Source organism: Grammomys surdaster, unplaced genomic scaffold, assembly GCF_004785775.1.
Source record: "Grammomys surdaster isolate TR1022 unplaced genomic scaffold, NIH_TR_1.0 740, whole genome shotgun sequence".
Classification (NCBI taxonomy): Eukaryota; Metazoa; Chordata; class Mammalia; order Rodentia; family Muridae; genus Grammomys; species Grammomys surdaster.
This window is the reverse complement of record NW_021605159.1, coordinates 241256-268203: the sequence shown is the minus strand read 5'-3', so window position 1 is coordinate 268203 and position 26948 is coordinate 241256. Positions and strand designations below refer to the sequence as shown.

At 40.7% G+C, this 26948-nt stretch overlaps 1 long non-coding RNA gene and 1 other non-coding gene across 2 annotated transcripts in view; one reads left to right on the top strand and one right to left on the bottom strand.

Moving 5' to 3' along the window:
* Nucleotides 1–10289, bottom strand: part of LOC114633706 — a 60172-nt gene extending 49883 nt beyond the window's left edge. The window contains exon 1 of the long non-coding RNA XR_003713226.1: nucleotides 10189–10289. This is a non-coding gene — a long non-coding RNA (uncharacterized LOC114633706). The remainder of the gene's footprint in view (nucleotides 1–10188) is intronic.
* Nucleotides 10290–20325: 10036 nt separating this feature from the next.
* On the top strand, nucleotides 20326–20452 carry LOC114633711. Its single transcript, XR_003713227.1, has one exon. It is a non-coding gene; the product is annotated as a small nucleolar RNA SNORA40 (small nucleolar RNA).
* Nucleotides 20453–26948: the final 6496 nt, after the last annotated feature.

The window sequence follows — 26948 nt, the reverse complement described above, 5'->3', positions numbered from 1 at the left end:
CTCCACAAATCTCTTAAAACATTTCTGTGTATTTGGATAATTTTATTTCTTGGGTTTTTTTCTGTTCTATTTTTATTTATTTAATTTTTTTTGAGACAGGGTCTCTCCACATCAACCTGGCTGTCCTGGAACTTACTATGTAGACCAGGTTAGCCTTGAACTCACAAAGATCTGCCTCCTTCTGTCTTCCAAGTGCTGGAATTAAAGACATATGCCACTGTGCTCAACTTGTTTAAAATATTCCCGAATGTTCACCGCCTTTCATTTGCTGGGTTTTGCATTTGAAAACTTCTACCAGAGGGGGGAAAAATAAGAATAACGAATTTAGGTTTTAATGTTGTAAGTTTATCACTTTCTAAGGCTGTATGTCACCTATGTGCTTACAGTAGCCATGATGACCTGAACCCAGAATCTACAGTGGATAGAAGGGAACCCACTCCTGAGAGGTACCCTCTGCTCTCTGCCCACGAACAAACACAAACCCACACTAATAAATATTTTTTTAAAGGAAAGATACTGATTTAACATATAACCCTCTGCTTTCTTCAAACATTTCAGTTTTCACTAATTTATTTTGTCTATGCTATTTTTCTCCAAAGTCAATTTCTTACCACTGATTCTATTACTGTGAACACCATGCACATCTTGAAGCCTCCTCTCCCATAGAGCGAACTGGGTATCAACATTAAACATTACCTTTCACCCTTGTTTAAGCTGTATTTGTTATATGTAACTGGTTAGGAGTCACATTTCCAATTTTCCTTTGAAGGGAAGTTCTTTTTAGACTGCTGGAGAGCAAACCGTCATAAAAGGAGAATTCAATGATAATCAGGTTTCTGAGCTAAGCAAAGCAGCTCCTTTAACCTTTGCCTTTGCTTAAATCATCATAGTCACAGAGAAAATCAACAGAAAACAGTATTTTCATAATAGCATTAAACAAAACAAACAAGGGCTAGTGGCATGGCTCAGTGGTCAAGAATTGCTTGCTGCCAAGCCTCAGGACCCGAGTTCAATCCTAGGCACACCTACAAAATGGAAGGAGAACATGATTCCTTTCTCTCTCTCTCTCTCTCTCTCTCTCTCTCTCTCTCTCTCTCACACACACACACACACACACACACACACACACACAAATCAATGAAAAAAAATTAAAAACCCACCATAGTTTCCATTTATTTTAAATGTTTAATTAGGTGTGCGTGTGTGTTTGTGTGGGAGTTCATGCATATGAGTGTAATTGCCCACAAAAGGCAGAACAAAGTACTGTATTCTTGCAATCTGGAGTTACAGGTGGTTGTGAGTCACCCTATCTGGGTGCTGGGGGGTGGAGAGAAGTTAAATCCTCAGTAAGAGCAGCAAGCAGTACTCCTTAACTGATGAGCCATCTCTTCAGCCTCCCCATACCCTCTTTCTTCCTTCCTTTCTTTCTTGGGGTGGGGCATCAGGACAGGGTTTCTCTGTGTAGCCCTTGCAAGGAGAGTGTAGAACATGAACTCAACTATAAACAGAGACAGTGGCTGAGAAATCTATTGCATTTTATACAATGAAAGGACTTTCTATGTTTACATAAAATTATAGTGTGTTTATGTATTCATTTTTCAATATGTGTATCATAACTTAGGATAATCAAACTTCTGTTTTCAATACACATTACAGGATCACACAAAATGCCTTTCCTAGTGAATAGTTTAAATCACAGATGGTCAAAGTAAGAGGACACAACTTAAAAATGAAAAATGATGTTTCATAGTAAAAATCGCCCACTCTTACAAACTCACCATGCTTCTCAGTTATTCTCAAGCCACTTAACTGAGCTGGCAAGATGGCTCAGCAGGTGAAGGCATTTACCAACAAGTCTGATTCAATTCCTGAGACCCACATGATAGAAGTAAAGAGCTCCTTCTGCAGGTTGTCCTCTGACCTCCGTGTGCACCATGACACATGCACATACAGAATAAATAAATATAAAAATTATATGAAATCAGAACTACCATATGACTCAGCTACCATTCCTGGCATATTCCATAAGGACTCTGTACGCCACCACAGAGATACTTACGTGTCTATTTTTATTGCTGCTCTCTAAACATAACAGCAAGGAAATGGAATCAGCCTAGATATCCATCAACAGATAAATGGATAAAGCACATGTAATACAAACACAGTGGGTAATTTTATTCAGCCATAAAGAAAAATGAAATTTGCAGGAAAACGGATGAATCTGGAAAGCATTATTTTAAGGGAGGTGGCTGAGATTCAGACACAAATCACATTCTCTCATGTGTGCATTCTAGCACATAATGTTTATACATTATGTGAACAGGCAAATGAGTGTGGACACAGGCTATGATACTAGAAATGAGACCATCAGTGTGGCAAGAGGTGTGGAGGAAGAGGGCACAATCTGGCACTTGTATGCTGAAAGCAGGCAGGAGAGTAGAGAAGGATACATGGGGGAACCAGGAGAAGGGAGGTATACGAAAATAAACTGTAACAAACTGTTCAAAAATAACATAGTGAAACCTAAATGTGTGTGGGCTAATGAACAATTTAAAAGAAGAGCAAAATAGAAGAAGACCACAGACTCTGTATTGACAACCAGTACGGAAAAATGAACTTATTATTTAGCAACAAGGAAAAAAAACAATTGATGACATTAACATGCTATTCTACATAATATTTGAAGAAATATAACTTCCAGTGTGTGTGTGTGTGTGTGTGTGTGTGTGTGTGTGTGTGTGTGTGTGTGTGTGATACTTGGGATTGAACCCAGAGCCTCATGCAAGCAAAGGAAATGTTCTGCCATTGAACTATAGTCCAGTCTTACAAGAAGGCCTGTTAAAGCCCTGGCAGAGTTATGAAACACAGCTACAGTATGCTGGATTTATACAGCACCTGTCTGCTGAAGAGCCAAGCTTTCACATAGCTCCCTTATCCTTTCAGCATGCCGGGGAAATGCATAGATTAAAAACAGATGCCTTGAAAATCAAGCAAACCCCAGCTATGAGTACCACAGTGATTTACTGAAAAGGGCCTATCTGTCCAGACAGCAGGGAAATAAAGAGAAGAGATTCCACACCCAACGTCGTTTAGAATCAGGAACACTATATTTATCATTAATCACATTTGTAAGCTTTATGAAAACTTATTATTTTTATATTATAAAATCAGTCTGTAACCAGGCCGGATAGGTTCAAGCCTATAATCCAGGGTCCTTGAGAATTTGAGGCAAGAGGATTACAAGTTCAAAGACCAACTCGGTCTACAAAGTGAGTTTAAGGCTAGTCTGGCTGTCATAAGCAGGACTCTAACACAAAGTAAATAGCAACATGTGGGCCTGGCAGATTGATCAGTACTAGAGGGATAGCCTGGCTTGAGGGATGCTCTGATATCCATCTCCAGCCCCTAACCCTAATCCTAACCCTAACCCTAACCCTAGAGCACTGGCTGGGCTTCTATAGGAGGCTTCTAGAGGACCTGGGTTTGATTCCCAGCACCCAACTGCAGCTCACAACTGTCTTTAACTTCAAATTTCTGGGATTTGACATCCTCTTCTGGCCTCCATGGGCACTAGGTACCACAAGTAATACACAGACACACATGCAGGCAAAACATCTGTACACATTTAAAACAAAATTAAGCAACTTAAGTGAGAAGAGCCAGATTACAGTCATATTCAAAAAGTAATTTCAGCCATCTATAATCATCAAGCTCCTTCACTTTTCAAAACTGAGAAAACGCTTAGTATCTAGTACATATATGGACTAAATGTTATTTGCCAATATAACAATTTCATGTGATTTTCTCAACATGAAATTCTGGCTCAGTGGCAGTTCCTCTGAGGCTATATGCAATATATTTGCCCCTCCATGTTTTGTTGGTTTGTTTTTTGAGACGAGATCCCATGCTACTGAGGTTAGTCTAGAACTCATTCTATATACTGACGTCTGACATGCTGGGATCACAGGCCCTTGATACCACACCCCTCTTCTCTCTCAGCATTTTCTATTAAATATAACATTTCTTCATCCCTAGAACAATCCTGACTCGCATTTTACTTTCAAGTGGTAAGAATATGGCAACGTTCAACACTACTGAATTTAGCTGTGAATCTTTTGACACGGCCTCCCCTCCATAACTAAAATCAATTGGCCCGTTGATTATGAGATTGGCTCTTAAGAATGGCATTAAAGGTCTGGGGAGATGGTTCAGCAGTGAAGTGCTTCAGATTTCTCAGCACATAATGCACAAGACAGACGAGTACCATGTGTCTGAACTGACAGACAGCACTGAGGAGGTGCAGACAGGAAGATCCCTAGGGCTCACCAGCCAGTCTAGCCAAATGGACAAGCTCCAGTTTCAGTTAGAGTCTCTGTGTTAAAAAAAAAAATAAGGAGGCAGGTCATTGAGGAAGACACTTTATATCCATCTCCGTAAGGTACACACAGACACAGACACACATGGGGTGAATGTCATCACGTAAGCATTAGATAGTTGCCACAACTTTAAACAAAGGACTCCAAACTGAAAACAGTCACAACAATGCATCCAAAAAGCTTTGGAGTCCTCCATCGAATTAAGCTTGCATTATACGGCACATCACTCCCTAGAATAAGTACACACTCTCGAAATGTGACCCAGCTTCGAAACTTCTAATCTTACGCTTACTGTTTACAGATCAGTCTGTCCCCTTTAGATCATTTTCCACAGGGGGGAAAAACTGTCATGCTAACAAGTACAAAATAATTCTAAAAAACAGATATTCAAGCTGTCATATATTGATAGATGTTCATTTTCAAATCTGATTTCATACTAGTTACTTTTAGAATCCATTACAACAACACATGTCTTGGTATATATAGTTTCCACCCAGAGTATACTAGACTGAATTCAAATACAAATCTCTACCATTGTAATATATGCTAAGAATATGCTATCAAGAAATGTGAAGGGCTGGTGAGATGGCTCAGTGGTTAAGAGCACTGACTGCGTTCCAGGACAGCCAGGGCTACACAGAGAAACTCTGTCTCGAAAAACAAAAAACAAAAACAACAAAATAAAATAGCAAACAAAAAAGACCAGCACTGACTGCTCTTCCAGAGGTCATGAGTTCAAATCCCAGCAACCACATGGTGGCTCACAACCATCCATAATGAGATCTGACGTCCTCATATAAGTGAGTGGGGCTGGAGCAAGCAGGGCTGGAGCAAGAGGGAAAGAGGAAGGACGGGGGAATTAATGTGAAAAGCCAAGTAGGAACTACACCTTAAACAGAACATGGAGTTAGAAGTGGACTTTCTTCCTTTGTCCAAGGGCATCACTTGAGAGATCAAGCACCATGGCCAAACTGCGCCTCCCCACCCCTCCCCTTTTCGTAACAGCAATCATACTACTAGGAGGAAAATTTCACTGGGCTTCTGATAGTATACTGAATAGTAACATTCTGCCATAATAGACGTGGTCAAGTTTAATATAGCTATAACCTTTTCTCTTTGTAGAAGAGACTTATCTCCATTAAACTATTACTAATCCTACTCAAAATGTCACGAACCTAGTCACATCTTAGTGATTAGACTCTAAAGAGAGATCAGTCTCTATCAAAGAGACTAGACGTTTTAGACTCCAATGTCATTTAAGGTATTACAATAGAGGCAAAACATAATGTAGCTTGCACTGCAAGTGGCTAGGTCTAAGGGTAGAAATTAAGACTTAGAGTTATAGGCCAGGCATGATAGCACATGTCTTTAATCTCAGCACTCAGGAGGAAGAGCCAGGTGGATCTCTTTGAGTTTGAGGCCAGCCTGGTCTACAAACTGAGTCCAGGACTGCAAGGGCTTGTTACACAGAGAAACCCTGTCTGAAAAAAAACAAAAGAAAGAAAGAAAGAAAAAGAAATATAGATGCACAATCCTCCAATTTCAATAAAAAATCTGAGTTAATTAGAAAATATCTCTAAATTGCAGGCCAGCAATGAGAGTGGTTTTAAGTATATGGGCATGCCAAGAAGTGCTATGGACTAGGAAGTAGTGGTGACTCTATTTAGATTGTTCACCACCTTTAAGTAGATGCCCGACATTGAGAATGGTATAGGTCAGATTAAAGGGTAGGGATGGTCTATTTTTAACACTATCTTGTGGGATATGGCTTCAAAAGTAACCATTTGGAGATGAAATAGGAGGTAATGCCGTAGTCATCAGGATTCGAACTCTGCACAGGGAGACCCTGTGGATTTCTAGACCATCATCTTAACCACTCAGCTACAATTACTGGTAATCCCAAGCAATAGTGGCGCACGCCTTTAATCCCAGCATTTAGGAGGCAGAAGGCAGGCGGGATTTCTGAGTTCGAGGACAGCCAGAAAAAGATGATCAAACTATACTGTATGAAAAAAAAATGATTAAAAAGGAAAACCACAAGTATATCTAAAAAAAATTAAGTAATTTAAAACATTTTTCTTCTTGCCTTATTGAGACAGGCTCTCATTGAAGCAAGGCTAGTTGATGCCCCTGCATCTGCCACTTAAATGCTGGAATGAGAGATGTAATTTACCAGGACTGGCTTTAAAACATTTTTATTATGAAATAATTTTGGCTTGACAGAATAACAACAGCAATCATATAGACATAGTTACTTGTCACCCAGCTAGTATCATTTTATACATCTATCAAAATATCTTTTAAAGCTAGGAAATTAACAATGGTTATTAGTTCTACTCAGGTACACAGTGATGAACTGCATAAACAGTTTGACTGTTTTTTTTTTAAGTTAAACATTTTTTAGAAATTCACTCTAAAATTACATTGTCACCTTACTTCCACTAGGGGGGCTCATCTCTAGGAGTTCAGGTACAGTTTAAATCCATTGCTAGCTAATCAGTGCAACAGGCTAGCCGGCACATCAGGACCGTGTACTTTTAGATAGGTGTGGTTCTCAGGCTCAGAATCTTATTATGTACAGCTGAAAATGCAGTGCAGAAGGTATCAGAGGTTACTAAAATAAAGAGTCTGGGAGGAAAGATGAAAAGCAGAAATCTTTTAAATATTTCTAGGTACTTTAAACAATATAGTGTGTCATAATTCAAGGCAGTGTACCGTATAGACCATGACATGTTTCAAGGCACAGGCCAAGAAGATTTTGTACTTTTCCACCACCTGGCCCCTCTTACCCCCTCCCCTTGTAAAACATGCTATAAAAAAGCATTTCATGTTCAAAAAAAAAAAGAAATTTAAAAAAATAAAAAAATAAAAAAAAATAAAAATAATATAGTGTGTGTGTGTGTGTGTGTGTCTGTGTGTGTGTGTCTGTGTCTGTGTCTGTGTGTACATACGCACACATAAAGTGTGCTAAGAAGTGAGGTGTAAAAATTAGAGGACAAACTGCAGGAGCTAGTTCTCTGCTATCCAATAGGTCCAGGGTGTTGGACTTAGGTAGTCAGGACTGATAGCAAGTGTTTTTATGATGTGAACCATCTCTAAAAGGTTCTCAACCCCTAACCCTCATTTCCCTTTTGTAGAGTCTACAGTACTTGATTTGAAGAACTAATATGTGTAAACTGAGCCTGTTTTTGCAAGTTAGTGAGATCTTTAAATTCCTGACCTTGGTGACTCCTCTAAGTGTTTCCTTTTCCTTTTCTTTTCTCCCATTTCCTTGTTTCCTTAACCCTTGTTGCTTGAGACAGGGTATCATGTAGTCCGTCTTGGCTTTGGACATCTGATGCCCCTGCCTCAGCCTCCCAAGTGCTGGGATTACAATCACTTGTCACCACCACACTTAGCTGGTCTACACTGTTTCCATACTTGACAACATAAAATCTAAATAGTGAAACTTCCACTATAGGATAAGGTAGGAAAGTCCTTTCATAGCACAAAATTTTGATTCAAGGAGGTTTGGGTGTGGTTTCTGAGCCAATTCATTCCAAACAACAAATAACTGAGTCAATTTTAGACAAGGGATTGTTTGCCATCTTTAAGTAGATGCCCAATATTGAGAATGGTATACGTCAGATTAAAGGGTAGGGATGGTCTGTTTTTAACACTATCTTGTGGGATATGGCTTCAACACTAACCATTTGGGGATGAAATAGGACGTGAGTTAAAGAATAAAATAAAATGCCATAGTCAACAGGACTCGAACCTGTGCGGGGGAAACCCCCAATAAAGTCCATCACCTTAAGCACTCGGCCATGACTACTGGTCAAATCTGGTAGTGGCAGCGCACGCCCTTAATCCAAGCACTTGAGAGGCAGAGACAGGTGGATTTCTGAGTTCGAGGACGGCTAGGGCTACACAGGGAAACCCTGTCTTAAAATACCAAAAAAAAAAAAAAAAAGAAGAAGAAGAAGAAGAAGAGGAAGAAGAAGATGATGATTTTAAAACAATGTCTAAAATTTAGAAGAGGCATATGGAATTTCTGGGAAGCAGAGATATATGTCACCACATAAGTACATTTGAAGCCTTTGTTTTAAAAGCAGCTCTTTTTTATTTTCCAATATTCTGTTTAATTTTTAATTTTGCTTAAAACCACAGCAACAGATCACTTTCTGCTCTCCTCATGAAAATCCAAGAAAATCCTCCAGTGGAAGCTGACATACATCGCCCCCCTCCCCCGCCACACACACACTTTTGTCTTGGTAGTTCAGGGAATATGGGCCTCAGTCATTGCATTCCTGTTTTAAAGTCAGAAGAGGTCATGTGACCATTACCCTTGGGGCATCACAGACTTAAGACACGTGATGCCAATTGGCACACGTGGGACCTCGGCCATTAAGTTGCAATTCACGGTAAACTCCATCTCAGGGCTCAATTCTAGCCTCCCAAACCCATTGTGATGTTGAAATGGAGTAAATGCTGACTGCTCAGTAGGTCTTTTTTAACTTTACCTACATCTTCTACCTACCACAGCCACCCAGGCTCCCTCGCCCTGTCTACATTATCCCTAAGAGGAAGGGCGATGGGAGCATCCCTCAGGTCTGGTCCTATATGACTAGGCGCCCCAGTTTAAATCCAAGCTAGACCTGCACCACTGGTATAGTTATGCAGCTGAAATGAAAAGCGAGTCTTCAGGATGCAAACTGTCAGCAAAGCTGGAGCAAGCAAGGGCCTGGAGTCAGGCGGAGGTTCGGAACTGCCAGTACTTGACCTAGTGGAGCAGCAGCAGCAACTTTGGGACTGGTGACCGCAGGGGTAGTCAGAGTCCCCAGGCCTCTTATTAAGTCGCTAAAGTAAGCGGGCGGAGAAAAGTAAACACAGGCAAGTGCAGCTGAGTCTGGGAATGGGGCTCCAGCCACCATCTCTGCTCAGCTTCTCAGGGATCCCAGAGCGGTCCCGGGTGCCGCAGCCCTGCTCACTAGCTGAGTTGCACAACCATTGCCATCAGGACTCAAGCTGACCGCCAGGGCGCTGCTAGGGGAGAGAATCGAAAGGTACCTCTGGGCTAGCCTGGAGAGAGCCTCTGCCACCGAAAGGGAAAAAAAAAACTGCTTACTCATAGGGAGTCGCGGCGAGGTCCCGAAGCTCCATTTAAGGGCTGGGGAGGGGAGCGGGCGGAAGGTGGGCGGCCAAGGCCAGGTTCCTTATCGGGGGCCACCGCACCCGCTCCGCGTCCCGCCCCTTTGGGAGCCTCGGGGTCCTCAGGAACCCGCCGGGTCACCTAGAGCGGGCAATTTGGAACTAGCGGGAGGCGACCTAGGCTGCTGGCTCCGGGATTTCCCAGCGGCTGAGAAGGAGGGAGGGAGGGATGGATTGAGGAATGGCAGTAGCTGGAAAAGGAAGGCAGAAGGAAGTTAGGCTTAGGGTTTCCACTTCAGGGGTGGTCGCCGCCTTAGGGAATCTGGGTAGGGGTTGGCTTTTAAGTCCTTCCGCCTGTGGTGGGCAACAAGTTAAGAGAAACTAGAGAGCAGACACGGCGAAGAGCAGAAAAAGTGATGGCAGAGGGTGGTAATAAGGAACCCTTTGGAGCTCCCACCCAGTTGGTTGTGCAACTCAGCTAGTTGGTGGCGAAGATCGCCCGGGAGCCGAGCCTCAGACTCCAGAAGAAATTTTCTTCCCTCTCCCCCTTTGCCCAACCCCCGCCCCCTAATATAAGGCACGTTCCTGCTGAGGTTCCGGGAGATGCTCTCACCAGGACCCACTCTTACCCACGCCCAGGAAACCGGCTCCCCTCTCGCACTCGGAGCTGTAAAGCACTTACTTAAAAGTCGCAGAGTCGCTGATCTGGCCCTACAGCTTCCGACCAAGCTCTCGGACAACTTCTGCCCCTAGGAATCTCTGCAGCTGTGCTTCTAAAGGCAGCGCTCCCTCCCTTCTTGCCAGCCCCCTCCGCCCTGCAGCCTCAGCCATTGGCTCTGGTGGTGTTCACCAGCGGCCTGGGAACCAGAAAGGGGATTGGGCCAGGAGCCTGTCACATCAACTGGGTGGGGAGCTGAGAGACCGGGCAAGGGCAGGGATGGGCACTGAGGAGGGACGGAGACTGGAACTCTGTATGCAAGCCTGTTTTTCCATTCCCTACCTGGTGAAAGAACTTAGAAGTAAGTCTACAGTGTTTGGCTTGGAATACATGTTTCAAAAAACATTACTGAAATACTGTAAAGTTGAGAATTTCAGAGCATGTTTGAACGTCGCCTATTTAAGTCAGGTTTGGGATGGGGGGGGTGACAGTGCCGGGTTTTTTTTTCTTCTCTTCATTAGGAAGGTATAGTACTTCATTTTGAATTCTTCAGACCTGGCACCAAAGGACTCCGAGGGAGGATCCTCCCAGCTACTGTCCCTTTGTTTTTGCTTGGTTTGTTTTGAGAGAGGATCACACCAGGTAGCCTCAAATTAGCCTCAAATTGGCGTTCTCTCGGCTCAACAATCTAGTACTGGAATAACCACCTAGCACCAACACGCCCATTTCATCATAGTCAGGGAAAGGCCCCTGTGTACCTGGCACCAGCCAAATGAATTGTTGGCCTAAATCGCTTGTCTGGTATCTTTGTCCTTGGGAGAACTAAGAGGTGGGTGAGAGAAGGAAGAGGTGGTAGAAATCACTTGGTCGCACTGGAGCAGTCCCTAAGCGGGTGTCCTCGGTGTCCTTTCCTCTGAGACAATTTGGGGACATGAGGTTTCCTTTCACCTTCTCCATTGCCCACAATTCTGCCCCTGTACCACCAGCTACATATGGTTCCCCTTTGTATCTGTTTTTCAATCCATTGGTCATCCTAGCTCCAAAATCAGCCTGGAGGGCCAAAGTTTAAGTATTCCCCCCTAGACCCTGGCTAGATTGTTTTATAAGAGAACCACAGAAAACCCCTGAGTACTTCCTGCTTGGCAGCATTCCAGCCCTAAACAGGTTTGTTGTTGTTGTCCAGGAAGAGTCTGTTTGGGAAGTTTGGTAAAATCTTCAAGTTGGTTCAGGTAAGTTCCATAATACATATGCCAGGGAAGAAGTCTAAAGTAAGAGAAGCTTAAAAATTGAATGTGCCGGGCAGTGGTGGCACACGCCTTTAATCCCAGCACTTGGGAGGCAGAGGCAGGTGGATTTCTGAGTTCGAGGCCAGCCTGGTCTACAGAGTAAGTTCCAGGACAGCCAAGGCTATACAGAGAACCCTGTCTCGAAAAACAAAAAAACAAAAAAAATGAATGCAAGGGTCAGAAAATAGCTTAGTGTGGAGAGGCACTTGCCCAAACTGGCCACCTGAGCTCCATCCCTCGACCCAAAAGGTGGAAGGAGGGAGCTGCCCTCTGACTTGTCATGTGCCTTGGAATACGTGCAACACACACACACACAAATAAACAAATAAAAATGTAAAGTATATTTAATAAAAGTATGATCTATGAAATATTTATAAGGATTTTATTATAAAAACTTAAAATTAATTTAAGTAATTTATGTTTTGTCCCAATATATCTAAAACTTATAATTAGATGTCTTTATAGAGGAGCTCTGGACATGCTCTGGACATGGTATTTTTATATCTGTAACCCCAGTATTCAGGAAGCTGAAACAGGAGGATTGCTGAAATGTTCAAAGCTAACCCGCGCTACATAGTGAAATGAAGGCCGAGAGAATGGGGAGGAAGGAAGCATAGGACTTGTAGTAAATTCTAGGCCTTCTTAAATGAGGGAGGGGTGCACAGTGCCTAGAGGCTAGACCAGCAGGAAAACACTTGGCACTGTGGAAAAGCCGTGTTAAATCTTAGTCAATGATTAGCCAACTAGGAGACCTTACAAAAGGCACAGAAAGGGGAAGAAGAAATGAGTATGCTTTTCAGAGACAGTACATCTCTGTTATTTGTGATATTGCCCTGTGTCTGTTTGGGTTAAGTGTACGGTTTATTGCCATGCAAATTTCTAGGAGGCTCCAGAAGGAGATTCTAGTTTTCAGTAATTGGCCCAAGACTTTGGTGTGGTCACTGGCACATGTTCCTCACAATTTCTAGACACACTAAATCGGGAAGGTTACTGTTGCAACTTCTCCTGTGCCAGTCCCTATTGAACTGTCCCTGCCTGCTTTTATGGTAGAGTCACTAGTTTATCAAGAGGGCAACAGTGTTCCAGTATAGGCGAGTTGGTCTAGTTTAACTTGTATTCCACTTTTACCATGGTTTTCTAGTTCTAGAATTTAAACGAAGGCAGAGAGGGCCAATAAGAAGGCTCCATGTGTAAAGGCTCTTTCCACAAGGCCTGAGTATCTGTACTCAGTTCCAGAAACATGCGCTGAAAAGAGGGGACCAAGTCCTGAAGGTATCCTCTGACACATATTCTCTCACCTCGAAAGGAGATTGCACTTGCAGGCATAGAAACACATTAAAAAAACTTTTATTCCTCTCTCATATAATACATCCCAAATGCAGTTTCCCCTCCCTCCACCCCTCTCAGTTCGTCTTCACCCTTCCCCTCTCCCCCAGATCGATTCCTACGTTTCCCTTGAGGAGAGAGTGTGTATGATACCCACCGAACATGACAAAACAAGATGTAATCAGACTAGGCACAAATCCTTATATCGAGGCTGGATGAGGCAACACAGTAGTAGGAAAAGGGTTCCGAGAGCAGGCAAGAGTCAGAGACACCTCTGAGTCCCACTGTTCGGAGTCCCACAAGAATGCCAAGCTACACAACCATATGTGCAGAGGAACTAGCTCAGACCCATGTAGGGTCTGTGATTGTTACTTCAGTCTCTGTGAGCCCCATGAGCCCTGCATAAGCACATGTTTAATTAATTAATTAAATGTAAAGTAAAATAAACTAGAATGTAACAATTCTGCAGCGTGGAATGACTGCACTTCTCTAGAATCCCATCACTCAGGAGGCGGATTCCAGCTTGGGCTACAGAGAGAAAAAACCATTCCCAAAATGTAAAACAAACAAAAAAACTTCCATGGATGTGAAGACAGTATACTTGGTAAAGTGTTTGCCTAGTATGGGTGAAGAACTGGGTTGGACCTCTGCTGGATTGAAATGGCAATTCTTAGGAGACAGAGGTAGGAGGCTAGAGGTCATCCTTGGCCACATAGTAAGCAAGGCCTGCCTGGGATAGTTAAGACCCTGCAACACAAAATGAAATAACACAAAAACAAACATTAATTTATTCATGCTCATTTTTTATTTGTTTTGTATGTGTCAACGTGCATGTATTCATATGAATGCATGTGTGTGCCAGTAAGTCTGGAGGTCAGAGGATCACTGAGGTTCATATTCCTTGATGGTGCCACCCTGGGTGGGGGAGGGATCTGTGAGGAGTTGGGAAGCGACTAGGATATAAAGTGAATAAATAAATAAACAAATACATAAATACATAAATACATAAATACATAAATAAATGGATAAAACAAGTTAAATATAATTATATATTTAAAAAAGACATGGGGCCACACACCTTGTGTTCCTCTTCTGAGTACATGTGTGTGATGTGTGTGTGTAAGAATGAGTGTTCACGAGTGGTTGTTGGGTTCATTTGCAAGCATGTCGGTGTAGAGGCCTAAGATTGGCCTCAGGGGTCTTCCTCCATTACCTTCACCTTATTTACAGACGCAGGTTTCTGGCTGAACCAGAATACTCTAACACCCCTGGGCAGTTTTTCCCAGGGATCCTGTCTCTGCCTCCTGAGTTATAGGTGGCTCCTGGATTATAGGTGGCCACCAGGACTTTCAGGTATTTGCTGATTCCACCAGCAAAAGCTTTATCCAATGAGGCATCTCCCCAGCTATGCTTGCTTGTTCTCTCTCTCTCTCTCTCTCTCTCTCTCTCTCTCTCTCTCTCTCTCTCTCTCTCTCTCTCTCTCCTCTAACTCCCATCCTCATGTTTGCCAGGCCCTGAATTACCTTCCCAGACCCCCCCAAAAAAGTTTGTACTATTAATAGTGTCCAACAGCACTTAAAGATCCAAAGGTCAGCCCAATGGACTTGGGGCGTTGGTTAATTGTAGAACGCTAGCCCAAATGGAAAAGGGCACAAAGGTCCAAATCAAAAAAAACAACACCCCCCTCCCCCCCTTAAAAAAAAAAAAAAAACACCTCAGCCCAACATCACTCTTTAATGCTAGCTTAGCAGTGCATACTTTTAAAACCGTGCTACCTCATTAGCTCAGTAACTTTCCAAGAGATAATGCGTGCCTTTTGCACAGAAGCACACTTTTGGATTGCAGTTGAGATTCCTGTTTGACTAGCCCAACAGTATAACCCCGGTAGAACTCCTTTGTAATGAGCAGTGTGAAGATAGCCAAAGATATAACCAAGCTACCTTTCTTTCGTTTCAAAGTCATTATCAAAATTTAGACTTTGGATCTAAGGAGCCACAGGCAGGCACAGAGCTGCATTTAGACTGCTTTCCTCTATACCAGTTTACTGTAAATTTAGCACAGGAAGGATGGTTCACAGAGGTAACCTAAAGCTGATAGTTTTCTTATCTATGTAAATCAGCCCACCCATATGATCTTCTGTGTCCCCTCCCCTGCTTCCAGGCAGGCTAGAGGCTCTACTTCGACCTAACAGCACCTTACAAAGTACTCTGGAATGTAGTTCACTGAATGTTTATTGAACTAATGGTTATTTTATGGGTCTATTCTTGTAAAACACTAGTAAGGAAAAGGCTAGATCTAGGTCTCTTAAGAACTTGTGAATCAATAACCTAAATGTTTTTAGCTCTGTCCTTCTGACTCCAATTTTCTATCCATCTTAGCTTTATGATAAATAACTTAAAATCAATATCACAAAAATTTGAAAGCATTTCCTCTTGTCCTCCCTGAAGCTCACAAGAGGACCTAATTTCTTTTTAGGTGTTCTTTCTCCCTGTCCAGTTGACCTTTCTGTTGACCTTTCTACTTGAGTATTTCCATTTTCCCAACTTTTTCAGTCCAGCCCACATGATAGGATTCTGAGGTTTTCTCAGACACACCCCTAGGGTTCTTGTCTGTTCATTTATTTTGTCCCGTTCCGATGTTTTTGTTAGTTTTTTTAATTTTGTATTACTATATTTTATTTTGTTATTAAAAATAAATTAATTAGCCATGTGCCATAGCACTCATCTTTTGTCCCAGAGAAACCCACTTTTGAAAAGCCAAAATAAAATAAAATAAAATATAAAAAAATAATTAATTAAAAATTCTATCTGGCAAAATCATGGCACAACGGGTAAAGGTGATTGCTACTAAGCTTGACAACCTGACCCACATGGTAGAAGGAGAGATATCCATTGACTTCTGTGGCATACCGTAGCACGAACCACTGAACTCATCACATACTCATATACAATAATCTTCTTTTTAAAAATTTTTGTGGGGGGTTTAGACAGCGTTTCTCTGTGTAGTCCTGGCTGTCCTGGAACTCACTCTGTAGACCAGACTGGCCTTGAACTCACAGAGATCTACCTTCTGCTGCCTCCTGAGTGCTGAGATTAAAAGTATGTGCCACCACCACCCTGCTACGATAAATTAATAAATATTAAAAACTTTAAAACTAGTAATAAGAAAATGATACTGTTCTTTTTATATGTTATCACAATGTGATTTGATCACACAAACTTTATATAACAAAATCTTAAAAGAATCTTGATCAGCTCAATATCAAACTGATTTACATACTGGTTTTAAAGTTACAGGGTATATGTGTGTGTGTAAGTATGTGTGTGCATGCGTGTATATGTGTGACTATATATATATTTGTGTGTGTATATGTGTGTGTCAGTATGTGTGTGTACATGTGTGTATGTATATCTGTGTATGTGTGTGTATGTGTGTGAATATGTGTTTGTATGTGTGTGTGTGAGTGTGTGTCATCCACCTTTACTAGGCATTGAACTTGAGGCTTTGAGTATAGCTGGATAGACACTTTAGTTCCAACCCCAGTCCCAGCCCCAGCCTCAATTTTGTTAACTTACTGTATCTACCTCACAATTTATTTTCAAGCCAGAACTCATTAACTTTTAAAATTTTGTTTTATATAATACCTATATTCTATGTATGATGTGTTAGCCCCTTGGACTGACCCTTGATTCTACACTTCCATTAAAAATGTTGTGACATAATTTTTATTAAAATGAAGTGTGATTGTAAAGACTTGTCATGTAATTAAAATATTAGTCAAGGAGGAAATCTTGGTAGCCCCGAGAAGTTCTTTAAAATTTTAAACCAGGGAATAAAAATTTTGATAAACATTCCCATTGCTTGTTGAGGATTGTTTTTTATGTTTCCAACTCAAAATAAACACATATGTGAATCACAGATGCTAAATTTTTGAATAGGCACTTACGAAATATTTTTCTAGCTACAAAGTTTACTCTGAGTCTGGATGTCTGCTAAGGCAGGCCAGTTGTTTCACAAAGACTTTGTCAAAAATAAATTAGTGAGACATATCTACAGCAATTTCAGAATTCATTGAAAATAAGATTAAAAAGCAAAATTGGACCGAAATGTATTTGATAGGATTTGATCATTTTAACCCAACATTAGCTCTGTATTCTATAGCTTCAGGAGAAGTCACTGTCATCATAGGGTATGTTAAAAATTCAAGTGTCAGGTGCCCATGGAGAAGAGGATGTGGGGAATGGGGTAGGGAGATGTGAGGGTGGGATTGGGAGGAGAGGAGGGGGCTGTAAAGTGGGATATAAAGTGAATAAATAAATTAAGGGGAAAAAATCAAATGTCCCTGTGCCCCTTGTTTTCACATTGTCTGTTAATATTCACTTAAGCGCTAGACATAGTGACAGTAATAGTGAGTTCAGTAATTTAGATGCTTGAGGTAGGAGCCATGAGAATTTGAGGCCAGTTTGGGCAAAGCGTTCCTCTCCATAAACTAACTGAATGAATGAATGAATGAATGAATGAATGAATGAATGAATGAATGAAGACATTTATTATTATTCTTTTAAAGTGCCTGTTAGGTACTGGTCTTAAATTATCCTAAGCAGCATAGAAAAGGCATATTTGCAGAGCATGAGGAGTTAGCCAACTATTCCTAATCCAATGGCATGATTAACACAAGTGAACTAATTAGAAAATAGTTCAAGATAAAAATATATTAAAGGCATGTTGTAGGGATTATGAAAACAATGCGTGAAAATAATAGGGCTGAAGCCCCCAAGAGACCGGGTCCTTTGTGAGGTGAGGCTCAAGGAGATTTGCAAAGTGGGTAAAGCAGTAAAGGCTAAAAGGAAGCAAAAAGAAAAAAGTCCTCTTAGGAAGGAAACAAAAGGGATTTTGAGGTGTGTTTCTGGGATTGGGCTTTCTTTCAGGGCTCCTGGGTCGCTATCTGCAAAACAAAAGCTAAGGATTTGCCCAAAATAAAGGACCCCTGATAACATCAATGGGTAAAAAGATTGATCTATTTAATCTATTGAAAAGATAAATTACCATGGATAGCAGGCCTCCTCCTATGTGCCAGATTCAGTCAACTGTGACCAAAAAAAAATTTTTATTCTCTCTTTTACTGACCACATAGAGACATTTTTCCTTGTCAATATTGTTTTCTAAATAATACAACTACCATTTCACCAGTATTTACATGTACCAATGACTTAAAGTACAGTGTTGGATTCACATAGGTTAGATGCAAATTCATTTTATATAAGGAACTTTAGCATCCATTGGAGTCCAACAATCAACAGATTTCCAGTGTTGGGTGAGGACTATATTGGATATCCTTACTGTGGAAACATAAAAGAATCTCTTGTCTTACAGTCATTTAACACCAAGTTACAGATTTTGCTTTTATCTAGAGAATTTTTATGATGCTTTTGATATAGTATTATTAATTATCTCATGCTGTCTATGTAATAAAGTTACATGCTACATTTTGCTTTCATCTTTATTTCTTTAGGTTTTACACTTTTTTAAAAAACGAAAACAGGGTCTCACTATGTAGCCATGATTGGTCTAGAACTCAAAGAGATCCTCTCGTCTTTGCCTCCTGCATACTGGAATTAAAGATATGTGCCACTATGCTTAGAACTGTTTCATTTTGTAATAATAATAATAATAATAATAGTTGTTGTTGTTGTTGTTACATTGTTAACTCTGCTCAGGTTCTGGGTTGCATTAAGAAGCCAAATTGCATCAGAAGAATGAAAATTGCCTTCTCTTCATCAACTCACCACCATGGCCGCCAAAACAACCCATCCAAAATCTACTAGGAAAAATACGTGTGATTAATTATTTCTGCATGTTTACTCAGAAGAGTAAGTGTGCATGCCAGTTCATAAGCACAATGACTACCTATGGAATTTAGTTTACTGCTTCCAGGAGTTGGTTCTCTCCTCTCAACATAATTTACAGGCATGGAATTCAGGTCATCATTAGGCTAGGCAGCTGAGGCATCTTACTGGCCTCGTTTGTTTGATTTTTAAAATCCAGCCTTTTAGTGTAGCCCAGGTTAGCCTGGAACTCAAGATGCTGCTGCTTGTTCAACCTCCTAGGTGCTAAGATCACAACATTTTGGCTTTAGAATAAGCATGAACAGGACTGTTACTTACAAGGAAGTTGAAGTAGTTGCATATGCTATTCCTTATTCATCATCTTGTGAGTCTAGGTTATAAAGTATTCTTTTTTGTGAAATATTCAACGTGAAATCTTCATCAGAATGTTACTTTCAAATATTAGAGGTTTTCAGAAAAGAAAGGTCTGCTAGAGATACCTTGAAGAGTCTTGAGAATAAATTGTAAAGTACATTTTAAAACCCATAAAGATGATTCTCAGGGTCCACATCACTAAGCAGCCTCTTAAAGAAACAGGCATTGCTCATCAGTTATATTTCATTGTTTAATTCCTGAGCATGCTTATATCACATTTTTGGTGAATTTAGGAGTTCCCATCTTGTTTTTAGGGTGTATGCTTGTGTGTGTGTGTGTGTGTGTGTGTGTGTGTGTGTGTGTGTGAGAGAGAGAGAGAGAGAGAGAGAGAGAGAGAGAGAGAGAGAAATAAAAATGTGCAATCATTTAAAAACGGTATCACTATTCACTATTCCAAAAATGCCCATGTTTAAATATTTGGGTTCGTATCTACTAAATATGCAAAATGGCACTTAAGAAAAAAAGCAGAGACATTGCAGCAGAGACCTTGCAACATTAATCTAATACAAAGAAGCCAGTTCTGAAGATCATGTGTTATATGTTTCTAGTTACATGAGATGTACAAAACAGAGGAGAGTGGAAATAATGGTTGCTAAAGAGGAGAAAAGTTGGAGAAAAATGGGGAATTAGTAGAGTTAATGAAAAAAGATCCTAAAATAGATTGTGTTGGTTGCACAAGTTTATCAATTGACTAAAAATGTCTTGAATTATAGCATTAAGAAGTGAACTGTATGGTGTATGAATTGGATCTCAATAAACCTGTGAAAAGAGAGAGTGGGGAGGAGCGAGAGTAAAGGGAGACCAGGAAGGAAGGAGGGGGAGGGGAGTAATTAGGCCACTTAGGCTCAAGGAAAACAGTAATGCAGCTCCCAATGATGGCAGAAAACGGTCTGCAGTCATAAGAGACTAAACTCAGAAACCAAAAGGGCTTTGGAAGCTACACAATCCATTTCTTCTTCCATGTGATACCTTCATTGGCAGTTCTCGAAAGAAGGACAAGTCAATTCAGTTTACCAAGAGTAAGATTTAATACAAGTGTTACAACATTATATTACATTAAGCTGGGAGCAGAGTTCTGATAGCAAAAGATGACAGATTTCTTCTTTGATATTTTTAGAACAGTTTTAATTACCATATGACAACTAGTTCAAGGATTTAAAATATAACTTGCGTTTATAAAGTTAATTGGATATTTGGTCTAAGTACTCAAGAGGAAATGTCTTTGCAAAATGTCAAAGAAGGCTTTTCAATAGGAACTTTTCCCCTGGTATCAGGCAACATCTCTTGGTAGCACTTGTGTGTGCTTTTGCCAACTGCTTGACAAAAGAATGAAAGACAGGTGTAAAAATCAGGCCTCTTTTGCAACCCAGAACCCATTGTTCAGTATGAGTTTTGATACATATAAAAAGGAATGTGATACTCACACAAAAGGAAAGAAACATCCCTTGGTTAATTGATACCAAGAACATGCTGGCTGAGTTGTTTACCACTGTGATGGTCTCACCTGGTACAAGGGTGTAAGAAGGACAAGTTGTCAACCCACCAAAGCATCCCTTTGACCAACTGAGCAGAGCTATGGTCAGATAACTTCTAGTTAGTGGATGAGCTCTCGCAGATTTTTAACTAAGCCCAACAAAGTGATACAAAACAATTGTGTGAATGTGCACACATGAGTGCATGTTTACCTGTGGATGTGCATCTCTGTGTTTAAGTCAGTGTTCATCCTCTGTGTCATTGTCACTGTCATCTTAGTTTTTGAGATAGATAGGATCTCTCATGGGTTTAGACTAGACTGGATAGACAGTGAGTTGTAGCTCTCTCTCTCTCTCTCTCTCTCTCTCTCTCTCTCTCTCTCTCTCTCTCTCTCAGATTACAAGTAGGCGCCACTGTACAAAGATTTTTTTTTATTTAAATGCTTGAAAGCATTTTTTAAATTTAATTTTTTTCTTTATTTGCTTTACATCCTACTCACTGCCCCACTTCCAATCCCCCTCCCACAATACTTACTCCCTTCTCCTTTCCTCCTTAGCCTGTGGGCCCCCTTGTTTATGCCCCCCCCTCCGCAACCCTGGCACTTCAAATATCTATGAGGCTAAGCCCTTCTTCTTCCACTGAGGCCGCTCAGCTAGAAGAACGTATCCCATGAACAGGCAACAGCTTTTGGGATAGCCTCTGCTCTAGTTGTTCATGACCCACATGAAGACCAAGCTGCACACCTGCTACATATGTGTAAGGAGACCTAGCTCCAACCTGTGTACCTTCTTTGGTTGGAGGTTCAGTCTCTGAGAACCCCCAAGAGTCCAGGTTAGTTGACACTGTTGGTCTTCCTGTGGAGTTCCTATCCCTTTTCGGGGCCCACAATCCTTCCTCCTATCCTTCCATAAGAGTCCCCAAGCTCCATGCACTGTTTGGCTGTGGGTGTCTGTATCTGTCCGAGTCATCTGCTGGGTAGAGCCTCTCAGAGGACAGCCATACTTGTCTGCAAGCATAACAGAGTATCATTGATAGTGTTAGGGATTGGTGCTTGCCTATGGAATAGGTCTCAACTTGGGCCAGTTATTGTTTGGCCATTACCCCAGTCTCTGCTCCCTCCACCATGCCTACATTTTTTGTAGACAGAATAAAATTTGTGTCAAACGTTTTGTGAGTGGGTTGGTGTTTCTATTGGTCCACTGGGGTTCCTGCCTAGCAACAGGAGGTGGCCTCTTCAGGTTCCACATTCCCTATGTTGTGAGTCGCAGCTAAGGTCACTTCCATTGGTTCTTGAGCACCTCTCCATCCCAGGTTTCTGTTGTGCACAGATTTTTTTAAAGACATTTTTGCATTTAGGTTTTCAAGACAAGGTTTCTCTGTGTTGCCCTGGATCTCCTGGAACTTGCTCTGTAGACCAGGCTGTCCCAGAACCCAGAGATTTACCTGCCTCTGCCTCTTAAATGCTGGGATTAAAGGTGTGTGCCACCACCACAAGGCTAAAATTACCTTTTTAATATCTTGAGATTATAATATGTGCTCTTTACTTTTGTGTGAACTTGACACAAACTAAAGTTGTTTGAGAGGCGGGAATCTCATTTTAGGAAATGCCACCATAAGATCTTGTTGTAGGCAAGCCTATAGGGCATCTTCTGAATTAGAGATTGATTGATGAGAGCCCAGCCCATATTAGGTGGGGCTATCCCTGAGCTCTCATATAAAATTAAAATCTTTTTTTAAAAAGTATGGGCTCTTGTAGAAGAGTTGAGTTCAATTCTCAGCACCCACACTGGGTGACTCACAATCGCCTGTAACTCCATTGCCAAGTCCAGGTGATATGACAGCCTCTATAGTTTGGAACACTCTTGTGCACACCCACACATAAACATAACTAAAAATAATAAAATTAACTTTGAATCAAACACAGGCTGGGATCCTCAAGAAAGAATATTATATGAAATAAGATCAGATGACTAAGAAATATTTTAAGTCAGGAGTCACCAATGTTTGTCTAAAAAGGGCTGGAATTTTTCTCTGTGTTCCTGAATGATGGTGGTGCTGGTGGTAAGGATTACTCCAGGTTCTGGGGAATGGTAGCTAAATGTTCTACCCTCGAGCTATGCCCCAGCCCATGCATACCAAGTATTCCTTGCATGCAGGTCGGACAATCTCTGTTTTAAGAATCAAGTCTGTTGTAACACAGAAGCATCCTTATAAAGTAGGTAAGCCTGTGTGTTTATGTGACAGCCCAACTCAGCTGATAAGGACTAGCAGGAACAGATAACGCTGACTCTAGGGTTGGCCACTCTCTATCTCCACCACTCTGCTTATTTCAGCGTGGTCTGAACATCCAGATAAGAGTTCTCTTCATTCCTTGCTCTTTTCTTGATGCTGGAGATGTTACTAAGGGCTGGGCATACGGTAGATTGGCCCTTTATCACCCAGTGATATATCCAGAACAGAATTGCCTTATTTTTCTAGTTCTTTTTTTGAAAGTTTGTTTCTCTGTTGTGATTTAGAGACATGGTCTCCATGTGTAGCCCAGGATGGCTTCTTGCTGACTATATAGCTCAGGCTTGCCTGTATGCACAGAGGCCCTCCTTTTTCAACTTTCTGAGTATGGGATTGCAGCCACTGCTCCCGGTTCCAGAATTATATGTTTTTAGATGATCTTTTAAAAATTAGTATACAAAGTAATAGGTTTCATTATAGCATTTTGAAACAAACTTTGAGTTTATTTTCCATAATCTTTCTGATCCGCTTTACTCCCCTTATATCCCCCCATCCCCTCCTTCCTGCTTTCTTGTCTCATGTTTCATATTCCTCTCCTCCCCTTCCTAAATACCCTCCTTCCCCTTCAGTGGTCTCCTTTCTACATTCATAGCATATGGTCACATCGGGATCTATCCTTTTTTTTTTTTTCACTTTTAAATGTCAATGTAAATGTACTGGTAAAATTTTCATCCTGCCTCAGCTTCTCCAATTCTGGGACGACAGGTGTCATGCTGGGCAGAAGTTTCTGTAAACCCTATTTTTCTCACCTGAGATGGGAATAATGTTTCTAATAGTGGAAGAATGGTTTCTGTTAAACATCGTGATGTTTATAGAATTGTAGAAAGAGCTTGGCATGTAGGCACACAGTAATAAAGAGTAGTGATAACACTTGGGATTTGCATTTCCTCTCCGGTAAAATGAAGTACTACCTTAAATAAAGCACAAAGTATAACAGAACTTACAATTTCACCTCTCTTCTCAGTTCTGTGCTCAGGTCTGAATGTTAGTAACCATTGCCCACATGTATTGAATGCTAATTACCAAGATGTTGATATTAAAAACTGGGATACTTGAGAGGTAAATAACCAACTAATAAATGTAAGACTTAGGTTTTAAATTAATTAGAACAAGTAGACCAAAAAAAGGAGCAATAAACTCTCTGGAGGCAGAGGCAGGAGGATTGATACAAGGCCATCCTGGTCTAAATAGAAAGTTCCAGGCTAACTAGGCTTACATAAGGATATCACACATCAAAGAAAAAAAATCAAGCCAAAACAACAAAATAAAATGAACTAGCGGACTATGTTTTCTCCAAGATCAGTTTGTATAGTGATACAAGCCCTGGGTTGTGCAGAGGATTTGACTCTGTCTCATGTATGACTATATGGCCCATGACTGCAGCCAGAGAACTTTATTGATCGACTCCAATCCTATGAAATAAAGCATAAATAAGAAACTGCTTATAATCTCACCTTCTTACTTCCATGGAAAATTAGCTTGCACATAGGCAGTAATGTTCTTAGCAAAGTATATTTATTTTATGCTCTGATCTGAATGTTATTAACTTCTCCACTGTTTGTTCAAGTGATGAAAGTTAACCAACAAGATGACAGTATTGAAAACTGAGGTATTTGGGTGGTGATTTGGTCAAAAGGAGGAAGCCTTTATGGTTTTACTGCCTTTATAAAAAGAGGCCCCAGGTGGCTGTCTTGTCTCTGCCATGAGGACACTTAACTACATCATGAATAATGGCTAGTCTTCACATGACCTGCAGTCTGTGTTCTGGTGCTTCATCTTTCTGAGATGTCCTACTTTCTTGAACCATGACCAGCAAATTGTTATTGTTCAGAAATCATAGGTATTAATCTAAGACAATGGTTCTCAGCCTTCCTAAGGTTGTGATCCTTTAACACAGTTCCTCATGTTGTGGTGACACCCAAACATAAACTTATTTCCATTGCTATTTTATAACTGTAATTCTGCTACCGTTATGAATCATAATGTAAATATTTGATATGCAGGATATCTGATATGTGACCCCAAAGGGTTCGTGACCCACAGGTTGAGAACCATTGCCTAAGATGATTTATTAGAGTAACATAAACAGGCTAAAACAGCATATGCATAGTTAGTTTGCTGTGAGTTCTATATATAGCACGGACTTATTTTGTGGTCGTTCTATCCTTGGTGTTTTCTCTTCATCAAATTCATAGTAAGTAAAAATAATTAGTAAATAGCAAAGTAGATCTGTATTCTACCTCGTCAGGAATACTGATATTGTCCCTTTAGTACTATTAAGACTAGAAGCAGTCAAGCATGGCAGTGTATATCTGTAGTTCCTAGAATTTGGGAGTTGAGACAGGAGCATTAGTTGGAGTTTAAAGTTAGTGAGGGCCACAAAGTGAGCCAGTACAACAACCACCGCAACAAAAACTAGAAGAAATGAGTGGAGCATTGTATTGGATGGACTAGTGAAATATGTAAGAATTTCAATGAAAAGTTTTTGTCATATCCGTTACTTGTTGCAAATACAAAATGATAGATTCTCATCTGTCTGTCCACTAGACAGAATAGAGACAAGCACAATTTACTAAAATTTCCAGAAAATAGAATATTAATGTCCAATTTTCCCTATGCTACACTGTAGTTTACATCAATCAATACAAAGAGGTGGTTTGCAGCAAATTAAATATATCCAAGAATCAACGTCTTCGAGCAAAGTACTCCAAAGTGGCATTTCCTTTCATTTTACTTTACACAGAGGCTCTTGCAATATCAGTTTCATATTGTGATGGAAACAATATTGTTTCGGTGAAAGAACCATTACGGCCCATCTCCTGAGGACTGCAGGAATCCAATGACTTCTTCTAATCTTTTCGTTCTTACGAAGCCTATTTGGAAAGTTACTTTAAGTAATATCATTTTGCTGCCTAGTGGTGGCATAAGCCCAGTACTGAGGAGGTAGAGACAGGAGGATTGTGTTAAATTCAAGGCCTCCTAAGGCTTCAATTTAAGATCCTGTCTCAAAGTCTCTCCTTCCAAAATGTATATTGGAGGATCATAGATTTCTTTCCATTCACTGGAATTTTGAGAATGGCCTTGTAAATATCCTAGATAATTTTATATCCTTATGATATTGACATAGTTACAGCCAGGTACATGCATACCCTCACAAATGAACATTCACACACATAAATAAATGAATAAATAGTAAGAAAAATTAGAAAGAAAGACAGACAGACAGACAGACACACACACACACACACACACACACACAGAGAGAGAGAGAGAGAGAGAGAGAGAGAGTCTGTCTCCCAGATCAAATAAGGAAAAGGAAAGTATCTGAGCTGTAAAAAGGAGTAATTCACTCTATGAACATATAGGCAGCACCTTACAAGATGTAGGTGTAAGAAAGGACTTTCTTTTTTTCTTTAAAAAAGATTTGTTTTATATACAGGAGTACACTGTAGCTGTCTTCAAAGACACCAGAAGAGGGCATCAGATCCCATTACAGATGGTTATGAGCCACCATGTGGGTGCTGGGAATTGAACTCAGGACTTCTGGAAGAGCAGTCAGTGCTCTTAACCACTGAGCCATCTCTCCAGCCCAGGAAAGGACTTTCTGGATAGGACTCCATTCACTTAGGAATTAAAGCAACAACTGACAAGCAAGAACTCATGAAATTTAAAAGCTTCTGTACAGAAAGGAAACATTTAACTGAATGAAGAGGAAGTCCACAGAGTGGGAGAAAGACTTTGGCAGTTACATTTTCAATAGACAACTGTGAAGAATATACAAAGAATTAAAAAGTAAAGGAGAGACGAAGGAGCACTGACTGTTCTTCCAGAGAACCCAAGTTTGGATCCCAGCACTTTGATCAGGCAACTCACAAACATTTGTAACTCCAGAGTCAGGACATGGGAGGCCTCTTTCCTCAGAGGACACCTGCATTCAAGTACATATACTCTCTGTGGATACACACAATAGCTACGTATAATCAAAAATAATAAAATTAAATCTTTGAAAAATCCCAAAGAATCAAGAAATCAAACGACCCAACTCAAAAAGGATGTGTGTGTGCTGTAACTTGAGATGCCATGTTTGGTTGATTTCCCTTTTCTGAAGGGAAACAGAAGAGGGTGGATGGTGGGAGGGGAAAGCATTGGG